Source organism: Porites lutea, chromosome 13 (assembly GCF_958299795.1).
Source record: "Porites lutea chromosome 13, jaPorLute2.1, whole genome shotgun sequence".
Classification (NCBI taxonomy): Eukaryota; Metazoa; Cnidaria; class Anthozoa; order Scleractinia; family Poritidae; genus Porites; species Porites lutea.
The window spans coordinates 9,451,118-9,473,276 of NC_133213.1; the positions used below are offsets into that span (position 1 = coordinate 9,451,118).

Here is a 22,159-nt window from a genome sequence, read left to right on the forward strand (position 1 = left end):
AGGGTTCGAGTTAGCGAGGGTTCGAGTTATCGGGAGTCGACTGTACTTAATATAAACAAGGCTTTGCCATCTGTGAACATATTTCATGAATTAATAGAAGACTAGTGTTACCGCGGAGATGCAGCAAATTGGTACATCTTCCTTTGCACCGAATTCATGTCAGCAGAAGATTTATGTTGATGACTATTTGAAGCGTCGAACTTGTAGACGAAAGTGTAATTCTAACTGAACTAATATATGAGTCTTCATGATACCCAACATAACCTGCGTAGCAAGCGTCTCCGTTTAGTTTCGGAGCAAAGAAAGACCGAGGAACGGGTTTCTCGGTTTTGACAAACATTAACCACAAGGGCCGCGCGAGAAATGAAACTACAGCCAAAAAAATGAAAGAGGGCGCAGGGGGAGGGGGTTTCCTTCCTTTCTTCCCCACCTCCTCCCCGCTCTTTCACTTGCGCCATTTTTCGCGCGGTCTTTGACTCTCGTCCCTCGTTTTTTGCTCTTAAACCGCACGGAAACGCTTGTTACGCATGCTATACCCAACATAACATCCCGATAAAATATCTCTTAGTTAAGTTATCATACAGTGACTACTTAAGAACATGCCCTTAATTTTAAGCACAAATCAAACAGGGTAAGAGTACAAAGCTAAAATTTCTATTGCTTGCGTTTTTATTATTTAACACGTAGATCCGTGATTTAAACGAAGCATCGGGAGAAAAAACCCTGGTATCCATTGCTTCATCGCCCAGAATGATGCGACATATCCGGGAACTTTGTCCTAAAGCCGGCGGCAAATTTGAAAGGCCGTCACTGAGAAGTGCGCGAAACAATAAAGAAAATGGTAACAAAGTGCGCGATATGTGTTCAGGTTTTGGAATTTTCAGGACGAAATAATGCGTGAAATGATTTGTTAACATGGCTTTTGTAGAATAGAGATCAATAAACATTTCCATACCAAGTTTTACATTGTAGCGCGTCTATGAGTACTGTCAAATTTGACTTACAATGTGGCTACTTTGGTGGCTCTCTTGTATGGGATTTGTTATGCATTAAGTTTTGGGTGAAGTTATCTCGTAAAATAAACGCGTTAGTTAACCGTTATCATATGGAAAAGTTTGTTTCACTATTCAGGATGCTTCAGGTGAATTTTCGTGAGAATCGGATACGTATAAGTACTCAGTATCAAAAACAGATTTTCTATAACCACTCGTCCGTTCCGAGTCTTGATCCGAATTTAGTCTTCGGAAACTCCGCAGCGAATGCAGATTATACAGTGCTTTAAGGGGGGCAGTACGATTAAAAGCATTATTTTTCGTTGATTTGCACCCTTTTTCTTAAATATCTAGCCAAGATTTCATTAATCCAAAGATGTCTCAATTAATTAAGTTACGCAGTCCTTAATTCAATAATTATTTGTGAGTTTTTGGATGATTTTTCGGATGTTTTTAATGTATAAAATTTAGGAGGGGAGATGTTTAAAATTTGTGGAAAATGAGAAAATATTGGATTTGAGGGTTGTTAAAAATTAAAATATCAAGTGAATAATAGGTAGACAATTACCAGACAGTCCACCACCACAACAAGCTGCCTCTGATCCCATTATAATTAGTGGACTATGTGTTTACCTTTTGTACCCTTGCTACGTTTGCTTGCTACTCTTCTTGCCCTTGCTATGTTAGCTACGCTTGCAACGCTTTCTGAAGTTTTATTGCTACGCTTGCTACATTCAACAGGTGGTATCAATAGACAACCCTATCAGAAACTTTCCACATTGTCTCATGAGGAATCCTATTTACTTCTTTATTTTATCTAAGTTAACGATTTAGTTCAATTTTCCGTTTTGTATAAAAAACGTATTAACCAAGATTTCGATCAGCCAATAAGGACACCTCTTCACTGAGGTACGACATTTGTAGGCCAGTGTTAAATAACCTTACGCAAGAAGGGAAACGTTCCTTCTCATCGTTACAATTAAGTTCCATACTGCATTGCTTTGACACTTATTACAGACTCCAGTTTAGATACACAAAACGATAAATTTATTTGAAGAAGTTAATTTTTATAGGTAAAATCTAGGTCAGGTGCAAAACATATTCTCTGTAAAGATGTATAATTAAACGAGGTCATGTAGACTTGAATTAAACTTGGAAAGTTTGTTTTCTTCAAAACAGAGATCAAGGGACTCTTAAATTTCAGTGTTTTGACCAGGCACCAAACAATTACGGATTTTAATTTCCCTATTTGTATTTCTTTCTTCTTTCCGGCTTAACCTCTTGTATCTAATAGGTGTCAACAAGAGAAATCAGGAAACTCGATGGTAAAAACAAAGTCGGAAACGCGAATAAGCCTGGGCTTTGAAATAGAAATCCTTCGCCTATCAAAAAAAAAAACGAGTAAATGTACAACTACACTTATTAGTGGTTTAACCTAGTGACTGAACAGGGAATTTGACTTCAGTATTAGAATGGATACCAATCTAAAAACTAATAAACTTAAACCAATCTGCTAAAAGAGTTAAAAACTACAACTCTTACTGTTTAAATAATATAAAGGAACTATATTTCCTATTTATATTCACGACTAAGAGACGGGAATGGGTGTGCAGCTCGAACTGTGGAGCCTGAGTGGTTAACGCCGTCCAAATAACATACAAAGTTCAGCATCATAACTAAACAATGGTATACAAATATTCCTAAATAAAGTCACTCAGACTAAACTATTCACGCGCGCCGTCTGATACGAAAACCCAACGGAACGTACTCCCCAACCGATGCGATCGCACAACCTCTGGGGGTTAAAGGTAAAAAATCAATCGATAGATGAATAAAGTAAGATATAAAAATAAATGTTGATTGTTCGAGAGCTGAGATGAATACATTACAATTGTCAAAACCTTATATACCTAATAACAATAGAGTCAATTAACGCCATACCGTCTCGCGTGCGTTCATACCAATAGGAAAGCATTTACATTCTCTGTCACTGCCGCTACGTTTAGCTCCGCCGAATGTAAATACATTAAATTGCTAGTCTTAAGTGCCTCTGTCCCATGTAGTATCAATGTAAATAACCGAAATTCACTACTTATTCCTGATATTTTTAAGGGCACTATAAAACAAGTTTCAAATGCACACGACTGGTCGCAAAATAAGCTGCGAAACGTACACCGTAATTTTCAGACTACGCAAAGCTTCACATTATTTATATCAACAGCATATAATTTTCTCTCCTGGATAAAGTGTTCCTATTCTTGTGATGAACGCTCCACTCCGTAATTGCAACAAAAATAGAAACTGACTTCAACTTCAGATAGTTAGGAACTGCTTCACTGCATTCTTCATCATACCTATACAACAAAAACAACAACAGCACAAGGGAACGTTAGCAAGCTAACAAAAGAAAATGATAGTGACTTCATCTGGCGAGGCATAACGTTTTGACCACTGACTTCTAAGAGTGCGCTCGATTGATCGTACTCCGGAATAAGAATACGCAAAAGACTTGTTACAAACCTCTTCTATACCCTAATTTTTGAACAATTTAACGTTTATATAGATCAGAATACTTTATTTCAAGCCGTTTTGTAGTTATTGCAACAGAATGAAACACAGAACAAGTGATTTCTAGCGAGTTTATTCCATTTATTTTTATTTGAGACGCGGAATACGGTGAATCGAACACGACCTAAAACTATCAGAGCAAAGGGTCACATTTGGACTCTTAACGTCAACCAATGATTAGACTTATTGCAGATTTAAATAAAGTTACATACCATAAATTCCCTACTAAGCCCCCCTCTCTAATAAGCTCCCCTTTTCAGAAGAAAAAAAAAACTCCCTCTATCTTTCAATCCTCCTCTCAGTATTCTTATATAATAGACGTATCATCGATTTATTAATTTATCACGACTGTAACCCTTTTATGTGGACTAATCATCCGGTATGGTTTATTCACGAGTTGGAAGTTCCAATTTGATTTTGATCCTCGGCTGATCATGACCTCCAAGTAGTTCTTTATTGAGAAATGGTACCACAATCTTCGCTTAATTAAAAAATAAGCCCCTCCTTCCTCTCAAACGTTCTTGGAGTGGGGGCAAGCTTATTTTCGTGACGCCGTTATAGTCCATTTTTGGTGTCCGTGAATCGTGATGTACTGAAAAACTGTTCTGTAAATCGTGATTAATTGCGCTCCGTGAAACCCGAACTGCCAAAATCCTCGATTGTTTACACGAACATTGAATATCAATCGAAGAAAATAAATCGTTAATTTTGCTAAAGGACCCTAACTAAAATCTGGTGGCTTTATTTAACTTCACTTTAGAGTTTTTTTTATGTAACTTCACACTTCAGTGCGCTCAGACCCACATACAGCTGGCTTACCTAGGGAATTTATAGCCGCGCAGTGTTTTTAGTAAGGTTCGCAAAACTCTAATTAACTTGCTAAAATACAAAATGGGACTAACGTAACGTTTTTGACCTTTTGTACGACCGCTAGTTTTGAGAAGCGTGAAAACGTGAATATTTGTTACGTGACTCGTTCGGAATGAGGAGCCCCACCTCCCCCTGCTCACCTCTTCTTGAAATGACCCGGAGGCTTAATAGAGGATTTACCATATCTGGAGCCTTTCCTAAGCGACCACCTTCCGTAAAATAAGCGACCGTAAATTTGATCTTCGCATTTTAGGTCGTCGCTTACGTCAGGTTCGACTGTAAGTTACAGTGGAACGAACTCATAAGGAGCCACCGACACTTTAAATGTGAAAAAATCCTGACACTTGAAATAAATTTTCTGGTGTTTAACTGTCAAAAGAACTACCAAAGTCAGACTCCTTTGTTGTTGTGAACTTGACCTGTGATTGGCAGATTGACGCTACGTGGCACCGGTTGAGTTCGTTGCTCAAAAAAATGGCAAAAATAATTCCTTGTTAAAATTTTTCCTAAAGCACGTAATATGATCCAAGGTTTAAATATATCCCAAAATACCTTCTTATCTATTGGATGCCCTCAAACTCGAACGTTACGTCGTCACCAATGAGAACAAATGGCGCCCAGTACTTCACTGCGTTAAAGCGGTCAGATTCTCTCATGGATTTCATGGCTTTATTCAGAGCCTCACTGGCACTTCGCCCATGGACTAGTTGTTGGTAGAAAACTTTCATGAACTCCATAGTAGCTTCGTCGTCGATCGCCCACAAGGATACCAGAACAGAGCGAGCACCAGCACCTAAAAATGCCCGTGCAATACCGACCACACCCTCAGATTTGACTTCTCCCCGGGCACTATGACAACAACTGAGTACAACAAGTCTTGCCCTAATCTGCGCCTTTAAAACATCTTTAATAGTTAACAGATAGTCCTCCCTGGCTGGATTCACGGATGAACGTGTTGTGTTTGGGGCCAAGGCAATTTCTCCTGTTTCCATTTTACCGTGAGCAGCAATGTGCACCAGAGCAACCGAGGAGATACGTGTTAACACTTCATCTTTTGTTGCCTGCTTTCCAACGAGAGGTTCAGTTTGAAGTATTTTCCCAACCATCTGCACTTCCTTTTCGGCCCACGCTAACTGCTCTAGCGTCATTCCTTCATAAACTATCTCCTGTACCCACGGATCGCCGACGAGAAGAGCGCCAGTCTTTCTGTGCCAATCTGCTGGACAATTTTGGATTAATCGCAGACTAGAAAGTGAGGGAAGTAGGCGAATTCTCAACGTTTCGCAGAGGTAATTTGATTTCAAGTCAATGAATACAGCATAAGGGGCCAAACAAAGAGGTCCTTGTGGAACAATCACAACCTCATCGCTTTGGAGTAAGTCTCTTATAGGGTCCATAACAACTTTGTAAAGTGTTTGTAATGACTTTGTCTCAAAAGATGAGGAATGGGACATTGGCTTACTGGATCTTTTTTCTGCTGACTTGTTTTCACTTGGGTTCCTTAATGACCGATCTTCACAGTTAGCATCAGCTCTCACACCTATTTCTTCGTGTGCAGTCTCTAATAGAGACTGAAAATAGGTTATGACGGAGATATCGATCTGCGTTCTTCTAGCTTTGATTTCGTTTCCTTTCCCGTTCACCCAGAGAACTATTCCTTCCTAGTTGATACCTATAAAAGCTGTATTTGATGGTAGGTAACTAAGAATGTCAGGTGTTGTTGCAGAGAATGTTCCTATTTCTGTAGGTAACCCTTTAAACCCATACTTCAACTCCAGAAGATCATTTAAAGCTTGGGCACGCCCATGATCAGCAGTTAAAAGTGCCTCGACGACTTTACCTTGCTTAAACTGCAGCCCCCATAGCCTCAAATTGATATTATTATACGTACTCGCAAGACTAATCTTCCATTCGTCATTAGATATGAGATTTCCCCTGATATAGTCGAAGGCAATTACACTGTTTTTATAAGAGCAAATGGCTGTCTGGAAATCTCCAAGACTAACATAGGCGTTGCCAAGATTACTGTACGCTTTTCCTTCTCCTGCCCTGTCTCCCACTTCTTTGGAAATTTTGAGGTGTCGTTCATGGTACTCTATGGCTTTCTGGAAATCTCCAAGTCTGTAATAGGCGTTGCCAAGATTACAGTAGTCTTTTCCTTCTCCTACCCTGTCTCCCACTTCATTGCAAATTTTGAGGTCTCGTTCATGGTACTCTATAGCTTTCTGGAAATCTCCAAGACTGTGATAGGCGTTGCCTAGATTACAGTACGCTTTTCCTTCTCCTGCCCTGTCTCCCACTTCTTTGGAAATTTTGAGATGTCGTTCATGGTACTCTATGGCTTTCTCGAAACCTCCAAGTCTGTAATAGGCGTTGCCAAGATTACAGTACGCTTTTCCTTCTCCTGCCCTGTCTCCCACGTCTTTGAAAATTTTGAGGTGTCGTTCATGGTACTCTATGGCTCTCTGGAAATCTCCAAGACTGTCATAGGCGTTGCCACGATTACAGTACGCTTTTCCTTCTCCTGCCCTGTCTCCCACTTCTTTGGAAATTTTGAGGTGTCGTTCATGGTACTCTATGGCTTTCTGGAAATTTCCAAGACTAAGATATGCAATGCCAAGATTACCGTACGCCTTTCCTTCTCCTGCCCTGTCTCCCACTTCTTTGGAAATTTTGAGGTGTCGTTCATGGTACTCTATGGCTCTCTGGAAATCTCCAAGACTGTCATAGGCGTTGCCAAGATTACCGTACGCTTTTCCTTCTCCTGCCCCGTCTCCCACTTCTTTGCAAAATTTGAGGTGTAGTTCATGGTACGCTGTAGCTTTCTGAAAATCTCCAAGACTGTAATAGGCGTTGCCAAGATTACAGTACGCTCTTCCTTCTGCTGCCCTGTCTCCTACTTCTTTGGAAATTTTGAGGTCTCGTTCATGGTACTCTATGGCTTTCTGGAAATCTCCAACACTAAGATAGGCGTTGCCAAGATTACAGTAGACTTTTCCTTCTCCTGCCTTGTCTCCCACTTCTTTGGAAATTTTGAGGTCTCGATCATAGTACTCTATGGCTTTCTGGAAATCTCCAATATTTTTAAAAGCAATGCCAAGATTACCATACGCTTTTCCTTCTCCTGCCCTGTCTCCCACTTCTTTGGAAATTTTGAGGTGTCGCTCATGGTACTCTATGGCTTTCTGGAAATCTCCAAGGCTGTAATAGGCGTTGCCAAGATTACTGTACGCTTTTCCTTCTCCTTCCCTGTCTCCCACTTCTTTGGACATTTTGAGGTGTTGTTCATGGTACTCTATGGCTTTCTGGAAATCTCCAACACTAAGATTGGCGTTGCCAAGATTACCGTACGCCTTTCCTTCTCCTGCCCTGTCTCTCACTTCTTTGGAAATGTTGAGGTGTCGTTCTTGGTACTCTATGGCTTTCTTGAAATCTCCAAGACTAAGATATCCGATGCCAAGATTACCGTACGCGTTTCCTTCTCCTGCCCTGTCTCCCAATTCTTTGCAAATTTTGAGGTATCGTTCATGATACTTTATGGCTTTCTGGAAATGTCCAAGACTGTGATAGGCGTTGCCAAGATTACAGTACGCTTTTCCTTCTCCTGCCCTGTCTCCCACTTCTTTGGAAATTTTGAGGTATCGTTCATGGTACTCTATGGCTTTCTGGAAATGTCCAAGACTGTGATAGGCGTTGCCAAGATTACAGTAGGCAATTCCTTCTCCTGCCCTGTCGCCCTCTTGTCTGAAAAAGTTGAGGCATTTTTTAAGGTAGCTAATGGAGTTCTGGAAATCTTTAAAGTTAAGATAGGCATCGCCAATAGTACTATTCCCTTTTTCTTCCTCTGTCCTCTCCCCAACTTTATCGGCAATCTGGTTGGTATTTCCAAGATTACAGGTGGCCTCTGTTTGTCCTTTCGCAGCCATTCCAATAACAAATTGCAGATAGAATCTACGTACTGCTTTTCCCGAAGATAGTTGTAATTGTTACATATTTTGCTTGCCTTGCTATTTCAGGTCTTCTGAAAAAAATTGTAGTTATGTTGTGTTTTTTTTTTCCGTTGATAACATTTCTCTATATGTAAGATAACGTACGATAACGAAAATGAATAGTAAAATTAAAACATTGAGTAAAAGCTTATTTATTAGCTCTTTTATTATTCTTTTTTGTCTATCACAGTCGCATTTGGTTTGCCACAAATAGAGATCGTTCTACTTGAGTAGTTATAAAAACATGCCTTCTGATCCAACATCACCCTACTATTTTCCGATTATCCCTGTCTTATCCCGTCATCCGTCATTAAAGTTTTTCTGGTTATATTCTGTCATCTATTTTGTACTCTTACATCCCCCGGCTCAATTTTAGAGTTCGCAGTTAAAGGAAAAAATCCATTATCTAAAACTTATTTAATCAGAAAAACGACGTGCATGTTTACATGTTTACTTTCTGTCATATATTTCCGGCCCAAAATTATTTAATTCTAAAAACCTTTTAAAATAATCCCCAAAATTAATATGAAAAATGACAAATAATAAGGCTAGCTTCGCTCGCGGGATAATCGGAAAATAGTAGGGTTGAGGTTGGGTCAGAAGTCAGGTTTTTATAACTACTCAGTAATAATACAATAATTTAAAGAAATAATATTTATAAATAAAAAATGGAAATAGAAACAAGTATAGAAACAAATATAAAAATTTAATAATAATAATTTTGATAAAAAATTTAATGATATCAAATATAAAGCATTAAAAGAAAAAAAGGAACTTGATAAAAAAATATGAAAAAAAGTTTTATATCATGATAACTCAAAATACAAAATTTTATTAGAAATAAAAAAAGATATTAATAATTTTGAATTATTAGAATTTATAGAATTTGAAACATTTGATTTACAACAAAATTTTAAATAATATTAATTGTGGAGTTTTGTTGAGTATAGATAAACCGATTAAATTTCCTGAAGAGTATCAAGAAATAAGAGGAATTAGAATATATGATGATGAAAATATTTTTTATAGTTTAAGTAAAATTGATAATATTAGAGTATTTAATATTTATGTTAAAAATAATCCTGTACATACTCAAGCAGATAATTTGTTAGAATATTGTCTAGAAGAATATTGTTTACAAAAAAATTTCAGACGATGTAGACTGGAAAGACTGACAAGACTGGAAAGACTGGGAATAGAAACAAAATATCCAAATGTAAGTAATGCTAAAGGCCACTCATTGTTGAAACTCCATTATTATTTTGTTTTGGTGTAAACGGAAGAAAAAATCAGGAGACAGACCAACTAACAGGATATTCTATTCCAGTTTGTCTTTGGAAAAAAGATGAAAATCCCAATGAACATGAAAAAGCTTTTTTGGATGGATTAATTAATATTTTTATTATTTGTCAACAATATCTTAAAGATGAATATGGACCAGAGATTGCAAAACTAATCTATGAGTTAAATTTATCAGGATATCCACTCCATTTTACCAATGCAATTTTCTTCTTGCTATCTCGTCTCAAAACTTTTTCTATTCTAAATGTTTGCTGTTTGCTTTTTGAAGTTCTTGCTCGTAAAAAGAACCCTCGATTTCTTCCCCCATTGAATCAACAATTTTATAGGTAATAGGACTGGTAGGTAAAACTTGATTAATCACAAATATCTCCTCTGTCCAGTTTGGAGTACAACCTTTATCAAATACTTGCCTCTTATACTTTGATATACGAACTTTGTCACCTATTGCAAACTTTTGTTTTTTAGGTTTTAAGTATATTAAATCACCATATAAATTAGTAAAAACTTTTACCTCATTTTCTTTTTTACTTGCTTTATTTGGAGTCATTTTTATACTAGAATGATTTGTATTATTGTAATCATTAACTAATTTATCTATCTTACCCTAGTAAACAGTGTTGTTGTTTGTGGTAAACATTATCCACATTTTGTTTTTTATAGTTTTATTCCATCTTTCAACAATATTTAAATTCTCTTCATTTTCACTGTGATATAAGTTGATTCCTTTTTTACTAAGAAAACCCTTGAAATGTTTACTGATAAACTCAGAACCTTTATCAATCCAAAGCATCTTTGGTTTACGTTTACTCTTAAATATTTCATCAAATGCTTTACTTACACTTTCAGTTTTTTTTTATCTTTCAGAGGTTTTATCCACCCATACTTGCTAAATACGTCGATTACCATCAGCAAATATTTGATACGTTTGTTCCACTTAGTAAACTTTTGCATTTCAACCAAATCAGCAGCCCAAATTTTATCAATCCCGTTTGATATTACTGTTCTTTTTGAAAAGTTTCTTGTGATTGGTTTATGAAGTTCGTCGGCTAATTGTTGAGACCAATCACTACTCAACGCCGACTCACGTTTAGCTACTTTTTTTGACTGCAGACCAGTGCCAAGTTTTTGTATGGTATTAATCATTGTTCTAGCAAAAGCATGACCCCATTGTCTTTCTTTCCAAGGAATTGCATCTAATGCTTTTACTATCTTTCGGTCAGCTTCAATTTTACATTTTACTTGTTTACTTTTTAGTTTATTTCCACAAACACTATAATGAACATCATGTTGCATACTAACAGCATCAGTTCTGCCAGATGGTTGTTGATAAATTTCTAATATTTCTCCTGTGTTAGGGTTATATTTTAATTGTTTTTCCAGTGGATTACCAGGTCCTGTATAATTATGACCTGGTAACACAAAACCTTTTTTGGGCGCTACTTTTAAGATAGCACTATGGGTATCAATTCTTCTTCAATCCAATTCTGGTTTATATTATCAGTTTTATGTTTTTTATTTGGTGTAACTTTTGTTGATAACTGGTCTGATGCTGTTCCAACAGAATCTTGTATAAAAGGAGTAAGTTTATTGATTCCATAATTTACAGCTTTCTTTTGAAGATTTTTATTTCTCATTAATTCGCTTACGCCATATCATCCCATTTCAACAGTTTTTTTTGCCATCCAAGGAATTCCATGATGAACAAACAAATCTGTTGCCGTAGCAACAGCAGTGTCTAAAACGCCCGCCCCTTCAGACGGGATAAGTAGTTTTTTGTCTTTCTCTTAGTTTTCCTTCCGGTTCCAACTTGTCTGTTTTCTTTTACATATCTAATTTTTTACTTCCACAAACAGCACATTTACAATAGAATTGTAATCTGTTTCTTTTATCTCTTTGATACCCACTCGGTTCAACACAAGGAGTATATCTTTTATCTTTTAGGCAATACGTTTCTTCCATTTTATATTAGGTTTATGTAATTATTTAATAAAATGGAAGACAAGTTTTTTAAAGAGATACAAAAAAAGATGAATGTTAAAACAATAAAAGATTTTGAAAAAGAATTAAGAAAAATATTAGGGATGAGTTTTAAACTGAAAGAAAAGCAAATACCAATCTTGCAAGAGAATTGCTTGTTAGTGAGGCTAATTTATGGGATGGAACTAAGAATGGTAGTTATACTTGGGTTAAAATAGATAGTGACAGAAAGGAAAGATTGTTTAAACTGATTACATTGTGTAAAGAGTTATTTGAGTTGGTGGAAAGTGTTGCGAATTTAGATAAAAAAGTTACAAAAATTAATCAATTGAAAGAAGAAGATGATGATTAATTTTATATCAAATTTTGATATAAAATTACAAGTTGTTAAAATAACTAATTATGAAATCTCTATTATCTTCATCAAAATTTTGATTATGAATAACATCTAAAACGCTCTTTCCTTTTTGTCTTTCATTCAGATAGTACAAACACCAGTAACCACATAGAACAGAATCTCTATTTTGTATCTCATCCTGACAGTAAATGAGTCTTTTCCCAGATGATGCTAAATAGTGATAAACTTCATGAGGCATAATCAATCCAAATGGGTCAAAGTATTCAACAAATGAATCAAGATTTCTGTAACAAACCCAGTGTGTTCCAGGACCTTGATTATCATCGACATTGACTATTCCACATTTTTTTTCAATCTTTTTTGGTAGTACATCTCTACTAAAGATATCAAAAAAATGTTTAATTCCAAGTTTTTTTTATCCAATCAAACAAATTGAAATTAGACAGTGGTTTATTTACAAAATTGAGCCGAGAATTGGAATTGAATTGAAGGGACTGTTTGGACCCAGTAACAGTCCTTTGCCTTTTCCTCGTCCTTTTTTCCCCCCATTCTAATTGTATTATTCCCATTACCAAAAAAGGGTGGTGATTGATATGGATGGTGTCCTTCACCACGTGTTTGAACTGGTGGTACATAAACATTTCTTGTATTTGATGAAGCTTGTCTATTAACTTGAAGTCCTGAACCAAACATCTTGGGTACTAAAGTGATTGCCATTGGAATATCAATGGATGCTAATGTTCCCAAAAATCCTCTTTCAATCTGTTTTCTGGTTGGTTTAATAACCAGTCGCCCACCTGTTTGATAAGCTCTGTTGTTTTGGTCTATCTGTGCTTTTGTAAGTACTTTTTTAATCATTGGTAACATTTTAATAAATCTTTTTGGAATAGTAATTCCTTTTCCGAATATTTTATTTAGTCTCATTTCTCCAAGTGCAGTTGCAGCGCCAGTTGCCAATGCAGGAACAGCTTTTGAAATTCCTTTCATTGCAACAGGAATCACTTTAGCACCCAGAGATGCGAGTGATGTGAATAAGTTTCCACCTTGTTTTACTGATTTTCTTATCCGTGTTTTACTTATCTTTATATCAGTTCCTGTTCCATTTGAAATAGATTTTTTTATCTCTGCAATCTGTCTTTTTGTAAGCATTAACTCATCAGAACCTCTAAGATGAGAATGTTTTAATCGGAGAGTCAAAGGAGAATTATTTCTTATTGCAGAAGCTAATTTTGACTTTTGATTATTTGCTAAACGTACACCATATTCAAAATAAGTTGTCATTTATTTATAGAATTATATTAAATTTAAGCTCTTAGCAAAAGTTTTCCATCTTGTTGCTCTATTTCAGCCTCCTTTTCATGAAGAACAAGAGCGTAAATATTATAATCAGGGTCTGGATTGGCTGTTAGTTCATAACGAAACGCCAGTTTTGTCACTCTATCTTTGTTTTCCAATTTTTGTTTAGTCAAGTCAAAATAAACAAATGGGAATAAAGTCTTAAAATTACTTCTGTTAAGTAGTCTTCCACCTTGAAAATCATTGTTAGCGTAAACGTAAGATAAAACACTTCTGTAAACTCTTGATAAATCGGTGGATGGTTTGAAGTGAATATCGAGGTATTCGTTTCCATTTGCAACTTCCACATAACATCTTGCTATATTAGCATTGTTTGGTAATTCAAAAGTGTTGTATAAGAAATGGATTTGCTGTTTGCGATTCAATTCTTGCTGTGTTGATTCCAAAAACAAATACATGGCGTGGTTTTGAAATAGCATTTGTAATTCTGAAATGAACTGTCTGTTGCTGTGAGTTATTTGACGTGTAAATTACCTCATTGAGATATTTCCATTTATAAGGTTTTAGATGAAGTTTTCCATATACAACTTTTGTCCTTCTGAATTAAAAGTTAGTTTTGGAACAAAAAGTTGAAGTCTTGTTATAATAACTCTACAATTATCAGCAGCTTGCAAAATTAAATTTGAACCTTTTTCAATTTCAATGTTTAACTTAATTTTTGAATTGTGAAGTAATTTATATTCCAGGGCCCAGTCGTCGAAGGCCGATTAGCGCTTAACCCGAGGTTAAATTTAACCCGGGTTTCTTTTTCTTGGGTTTAAAAGCTTTTTCTCGGATAATTTTTTCTGTCATTTTTAAAGCTTTCAATAATCAACTTGTCGACAAAAAGAATTAAAACTGAAATGATTTTTAAACTTTCATATCTGAATTCAAATCTCGCACTAACCCTGGGTTATCTTAACCTAGCTTTGAACAACTCGGCCCAGTACTTCAAAGAACGAATATCTGTTAAGAGGAATTTCACAATTTACTGTGGCTGATGCGCCTAATAGTAATTTTCTCATTGTGAAGCCCTTATTATAAGTTGCTTGAGCAGGCCTTTCCTTTGCGGAGGTTGTTGTGTCAAGAACGTAAAATTCATTTGTGGCAACGCTCTCAGCATATGAAGGATTATGCTCAAGTACATTTTTAATATTTACAGCATGATTCGCATTATTACAACTATAAACTTGTTTACCATTTGCCTCGATACTCAACCTTACTATGAATGAGTTAGAGCTATTTACAATTCCATTATGGTCATTGGCTGCAATATTTCCTCCATCTGCCAATTTACTTACTTTAAAATCCATTGATAATCTTGCGTTATACCAATCAAAAGGAGTAGTTTCTCCTGTGTTATCAGCAACAAATTCAAGACCTGTTTTGTTTTGGTGTGCGGCATTTGCCGGTGCTGCATCTAAAGCTTGTTCAAGGTCAAAAACAACATCTTCATATCTCTCAAGATATTTTGGATTTCAATGGATTTCATCATTTTATTCTAATAATTATATAATTTTTCTCTTATGTATTTTCCCTCCGCTGAGAATTTGATTTACTCTTTGATTTATCTCTTGCTCAGTCATTTTATTTGGAATTGTTTTAACAGTTTCATTAAAAGTAACTTCTTTTGATTTCCTACTTTCACTACTTTTTGTTGATTTTTACTATTTTATCACCTGCCTTTTTACCAACATGTTCACCAGTTTTTGTTGCAGCTGTTGTTAATGCTTTTTCAGCTCCTTTTTTAGCAGCTGTTTTCATTGTTTTTCCAAATAATTTTAAACCAAACGACTTAAACACATCTGTAATTCCTTCACCATAAATATGTTGTCTTGTATATCTTCCCAATTCAGGGTCGTATTTCATTTTAAACTCTGGTTGTCTCATCATTTTATTTTAAGAATTATATTACGTCATTTTAAGAAATATATTTCATCGAATGGAGTATCAAAGTCATAAACCAATCAATACCATTAAAATTTACTGGTCGCCCAAGTGAGTCTGTTACATAGATTCTCATTTCATCAATGTTAAATGATGAAAGAGAGCAATATAATGGTCTTCGCGGCTCAAATGTAAAAGGAAAAGACCTAGTAAGATTGTCTGTTGGTATCACAGCAATTGTATTCGTATTTATTTCGTTCACAATACCATCAGTTATTGCGGTTGTGTTAATATTCAGTACATCATTTGAATTTGTGATATTTGGTAGTTTTGTTCCATATTCTGTCTTTGTAACAAGTTTCTTTTCAAAACCAATAAGGTCTCCAAATTCTGCTCCTCTCAAATCAACCTGATAATTCCCTTTAATTGAAATTAAAACTCGATATGTTGAAAGAATAAAAGTTAGATTGATTTGATACTGTTTATTTCCATTTGAGACTGTTGAGTGATGATTTTTTTGAGCCATGTACTGATGAATATAATCATTGATATCAGAATAGAAATATCGTGATTCTATGTGTAAAAGTTATTGTTTGCCACGTTGTACCATTATGGGTGTATTTATTTTAATTTTATTGTTTCCGTAATCGCTTCTAATGTTATACCAAGAATAAGTCATTGATAATCGGTCAAGAGCAAGTTCATGTTTCATTTCAGGGTCAAGTTTCAGAGGTGGATTAAACTTGATTGTAAAATCACCTGGTCTGCTTGTTCCTCTTTTTTCTCGATTTACTGAGGAAATATGAATAGCTCGTTCTTCCATTTATTTAATTGCTATATAGTTTTTTAGTAAATCATTCAGTTTTTTTTTTGTGATTACTTTCATTTGATTGAGAAGATGAGCGATTTTGGAGAACTCTGGTATTACACCATTATTTCCAGCAAGAATTGAACCACCGAGTAATTCAAGTCTGTTAAGAAGTTGATGAGGGTTATTAAAGTAGAAAATACCCTCTCCTTCTTGTACTTGTAGTTTAAGTGTGTCTAAATAAATTGTAAGAATGTTTTTGTATTTATTTAACATATTTTTTCGCATTTGAAACACTTCAATAGCTTTTTTTCTTGTTCTGTTTTTTTTCTTTTCAAACCAGCAATTTTCCCTGTATATACTTTTACGTCATTTTTTACTTCACCATGTGTTTCTCCTAGTAAGTCTTTTAGTGTTAGTTTCAAAAAAATCATTTGGTCTTGGATAACTCGTTTTACTTAAAATCTCTCTATCTTTATTGTCAAAATTTGCTTCAATGTTATAACGTGTAAAAGATTTTTTTGTTTTTTCAGTATCTGATTCTGATGTTGTTGGTTCTTGATAATCACCTTCCAATTCTGGTAATTCTCTCATATCAGATAATCTTAGATTAGTTTCATTAATTCTTTCCAGTTTGGATGTAATTGCAAGTTTATTTCTTTGTAGCCCACTTGTAAGAGCAAGTTGATTTTTTTAAGTTGTTCGATAGTTGCTTCTTGCTGTTTATCAATACTTTCTTTAACACTATCTTGAGACTCAATAAGTGGTTTAAATATCTCTTTAAATCCCTCTCTCCTATTTTGTTTATCCCAAATTGTTGTTTTTATTTTGTCTCTCACCTTTTTTGTCAAAGCTTCAGCTTCGATTTTATTTTGAGCAACTTTTTTGTATTCTTCAACATCCATTTTTATTTAATAATTATAATAAAATGGAAATACCAAACTACGATAGCGATAGTGATGTAAAAAAATACAAACAGTTATATCCATATATGCCATCGGATACATTCCGAATGTTGATTTGTGGGAAATCAGGTTGAAAAAAACTAATTTGTTGTATCACATGTTGATACATCCTTTGTTACAATGTGATGAGATTTACCTCTACGCAAAAAACCTCGAGCAAGAAAAGTACCAAAATTGATAAGGATAATGAGAGAAATGAGTAAAAAATATTGGTTATAAAATACTCAATGTGAGTAACGATAAAATTATTCCAGTGTCAGAAATGGATTATGGGGATAATCAAAAGCTTGTAATATATTTGACGATTATGTATGTGAACAAAACCAGAGACAGTTAATTGATTATTTTATTCAAGGTAGACATAAAAATTGCTCAGTTATCTATCTCAGTCAGAGTTTTTAAAAAACACCGAAAGATATTCGATTAAATTGTCCTCATTACTGTGTTTATGAATTTCCCTCTTTAAGAGAAAGAAATATGATATCTGCGAAACTTGGTGTGAGTAAGGAAAAATTTAAAAGAGCTACACAGGAGCCATTTTCATTTTTGTATGTTGATAAACCGATGAAAAAATTAAAAAAGAATTTTTTTGGTAATATATGATCATTAAAATAAAATGGGTATATTTAACGAACAATCTTCAAATCAACACTATCAATTTTGCAAAAGGAATTCAAGGAGCTCCTGGCGTTGGATTCAACCTCACTCCAAATGGAAATTATGATATGGAGAGTAAAAAACTAACAAATGTTGGTGATGGAACACACCCAAATGATGCTGTTACAAAAAAACAATTAGATAATGTTGGCGGTAGTGGTGATATAACAAAAGATATTGATTTGAAAAATTCTTATAATGTTATCAAAAGCAAAACAAATACATTTCAAGAGCTAACAGCTGCAGAACAAACAGTGATTAATTTTGAAGAAGAAAGAAAAAACTTTGTTGGAATAAATGAATCATTTCCAATGAAAACATATTTGGATATGGGAGATAAATACATTTATGATGTTAAGACTCCCATTAACAATGACCAAGGGGGCAAACAAAGGATATGTCGACTCAGCAATAATCGCTGATTATCAAAAAAAGTCGAATATTGATTTGAAAAGAACTTACAATGTTAATAATAACAAAAAACGAAATGCATTATCTTTATCAACAAATAAAAATACTCTTATAAGTCTTGCTGAAGGAGAAGAACATTTTGTAAACATCAATAATGAGACTAAAATGTAAGCAAAAATATATATGAACAACATTGGGTTTTACTGACCTCAAGTATCTTCTTCGTAATGGAACAGCTCCAATGCTTAATAACTTGAATATGGGAAAACAAAAAATAATTCATTTAATACAGCCAACAGATGATTCAGATACTGCAAACAAAAAGTATGTGGATGATAATAAAGTTGATGTTAGTAATTATCTTAAAGTTGATGGAACAAACAAAATGACTGGAGATTTGAACATGGATAATCATAAAATGATAAACCTAAATGGTGAGTCACTAAATGGAACTGATGCAGTAAATAAAAATTACGTTGATTCTGTGGTATCTCATTCTCATGTTAAACCAAGTCATCAAAAAGACCAATTTAGTTATTTGATGTCAAATGTATTGCAATGTACTGATGAAATAGATGGTGGAAATAGTTTTAATGGGACAAAGATAGCTGATTTATCACCTTCTAAAGGTAATTTTCACACATACAATCACAAAGTCATTTATTCAACGATTATAAAAAATTCTCAAGGTGGTTATAAGTACAAAATGGGAATTAATTTTTATACTTTGGTTGGAAACACTGATTATACACTTTGTATTGAAATACTAAACGCTGATTATAAACTTTGTAATAAGAAAAAAATTTCAGTTGATAGAGCAACATCTCAAGGATTGAAAATTGGTAATTTTTCAGTAAAAAAATTCACTTATGAATACAAAGACACAAAAAATATTTATCAATTTATGTACTATCACAGATTAATAATTAATTTTAAAAAAACAGCGCCATCACATCCGTATTTTCTTCATTTACTTGTTGATATTCCTCAGGCTCGAGGTGATTTGACTTCTTAACTAAAAAAAATGGACAGATAATTACATAATTGCTTACGGTATCTTTGGGCAAGTGTCAGATGTTGATGCTGATAAAGTTTACGACTAACACACAGCATTTGATATCAAACCAAAAGAAGTTTCATTTAATGTTGTCATCAATGCAATCAAAAATCAATTAGAAATATTAAACTTGAAAAAAAAAACAGAAATAATAGTTGGAATGGTAAAAGAACTATTTCCTTTTACAAAAAACAATTTGTACAGAGAATATTTTGAAGAATTTTATGACTTCACTGATGCAACAAATTATAAACTGACAATAGGTGCATCAGCAGTTACTTTTACAGGTGTAAATCCAAACTGAACATTTCAGTCAACAAAGGACTTGAGTGTTATTCAAGCTGATGGATTAAATGTAAATAACTACGCTTTAACCCAAAAAGTTACTCATAGCGCAAATTTCACACTTTGTCTTGTTGTGTCGCTTTGGTTAAACAGAAGATTTTTCATTCAAGCCAATGTACCAAGTTCTATTGTTATAACAAGATTAAATTTTGATACAAGAACAAAGAGATTATTTTTAAGAACCGACACAGGAGCAACACATATTGATTTACCAGATTCGTTTAATGCGAAAAAAGTTGTTTTATGGCTGACAGAATATAGTAATACCAATATTATAAAAGCGTCAATATCAAATTATTCCGTAACCTTGACATGAAATACAACTCCAGTAAACAGTGGAAGAAATAACTTTCAATTAATAACAGAAGATGGAATGTTTTACAGATTGATGTATTGAACAAAGTTTCATGACTTTGACTCTGAGGTTTATCAGAGAGTAATGCTTCAAGAAAAATTAAATGGGTCTTATGTAGTTTAATAACAAATGAAAGACATTTTTGAGTTTAATCACATTGATAAAAACTATCAGAATCTGACATTGAAACTGTTAAAAGATTTTTACAAGCATTAGCACAAGAAATACTGGTGTTTTAAGAAATCTTACAAACTATTTAAACGTCTTTACGAAACAATCATAATCTCTGGAATTTGCTTGATGATTATTGGAACAATAACTGGTGAAATAACACTGAATCCAATCATTCTCGGTGTTGTAAACGGAGCTGGTATCCTTGTCATCCTGCCCTGTCTCCCACTTCTCTGCAAATTTTGAGCTGTCGTTCATGGTACTCTATGGCTTTCTTGAAATCTCCAAGACTGTCACAGGCGTTGCCAAGATTACAGTACGCTTTTCCTTCTCCTGCCCTGTCTCCCACTTCTTTGGAAATTTTGAGGTCTCGTTTATGGTACTCTATGGCTTTCTGGAAATCTCCAAGACTGTCATAGGCGTTGCCACGATTACAGTACGCTTTTCCTTCTCCTGCCCTGTCTCCCACTTCTTCGGAAATTTTGAGGTGTCGTTCATGGTACTCTATGGCTTTCTGGAAGTATCCAAGATTTCTAAAAGCGTTTCCAAGATTACAGTGAGCAATTCCTTCTCCTGCCTTGTGTCCCACTTCTTTGGAAATTTTGAGGTGTCGTTCATGATACTCTATGGCTTTCTGGAAATCTCCAAGACTGTCATAGGCGTTGTCAAGATTACAGTAGGCAATTCCTTCTCCCGCCCTGTCTCCCACTTCTTTGGAAATTTTGAGGTATCTTTCATGGTACTCTATGGCTTTCTGGAAGTATCCAAGATTTCTAAAAGCTTTACCAAGATTACAGTAGGCAATTCCTTCTCCTGCCTTGTCTCCCACTTCTTTGGACATTTTCAGGTCTCGATCATGGTACTCTATGGCTTTCTGGAAATCTCCAATATTTTTAAAGGCAATGCCAAGATAACCATACGCTTTTCCTTCTCCTGCCCTGTCTCCCACTTCTTTGGAAATTTTAAGGTCTCGTTCATGGTACTCTATAGCTTTCTGGAAATCTCCAAGACTGTCATAGGCATTGCCAAGATTACAGTACGCTTTTCCTTCTCCCGCCTGTCTCCCACTTCTTTGGAAATTTTGAGGTGTCGTTCATGCTACTCGATGGCTTTCTGGAAGTATCCAAGATTTCTAAAAGCGTTTCCAAGATTACAGTAGGCAATTCCTTCTCCTGCCTTGTGTCCCACCTCTTTGGAAATTTTGAGGTGTCGTTCATGGTACTCTATGGCTTTCTGGAAATCTCCACGACTGTAACAGGCGTTGTCAAGATTACAGTACGCTTTTCCTTCTCCATCCCTCTTGCCCACTTGTCTGAAAAATTTGAGGCATATTTCAAGCTAGTTTATGGAGTTCTGGAAATCTTTAAAGTTAACATATGCGTTGCCAATAGTACTATTCCGTTTTTCTTCCTCTGTCCTCTCCCCAACTTCATCGGCAATCTTGTTGGTATTTCCAAGATTAAGGTGGCTTCTGTTTGTCCCTTCGCAGCCATTCCACCAACAAATTGCAGATAAAACCTACGTACTGCTTTTCCCGAAGATAGTTTTAATTGTCACATTTTTTACTTGCTTTGCTATTTCAGCTCTTCTGAAAAAAAGGTGTAGATATGTTGTGTTTTTTTCCGTTGATACCATCTCTATAAGTAAGATAACGTACGATAACGAAAATGAAAAGTAAAATTAAAACGTTGAGTAAAAGCTTATTCATTAGCTCTTTTATTTTTCGTTTTTGTCCATGATCACAGTCGCACTCGGTTTGCCACAAATAGTGATCGTTCTACTTGTTTTTTATCGTTGTGTCATGTGACTTGATAAACTGTGGTCTTCTCTTAAAAAAGGAAAAAGACATTCTTTTTGGTGATCAGTGATCGAAATGAAAAAGAAACCAGATTTACCGTTGTTTAAACATGATATATATTATGTATCTTGTCGTTGTACATTCATCTACCCTCCATTGAAAATACTAAATAAAGCTTTTGGCAACAAACTACAAATCGGGCCAGTAGGAATATTCAGAAAAGTCAAATTTTGGAAAGAGAACTTATTTCTAAGGTTTAAAATCTCTTACTAGCGGGATACAAATGTACAGCAAATGAAAAGAATATATATTTC

General features: G+C 34.9%; 1 protein-coding gene and 1 pseudogene across 1 annotated transcript in view; both read right to left on the reverse strand.

The window, feature by feature from the left end:
• The window catches only part of LOC140923406 (uncharacterized), a 110,031-nt gene that overhangs the window by 13,535 nt on the left and 74,337 nt on the right, over positions 1-22,159 (reverse strand). The window lies entirely within an intron of this gene.
• The window catches only part of LOC140923473 (uncharacterized), a 54,882-nt pseudogene continuing 34,739 nt past the window's right edge, over positions 2,017-22,159 (reverse strand).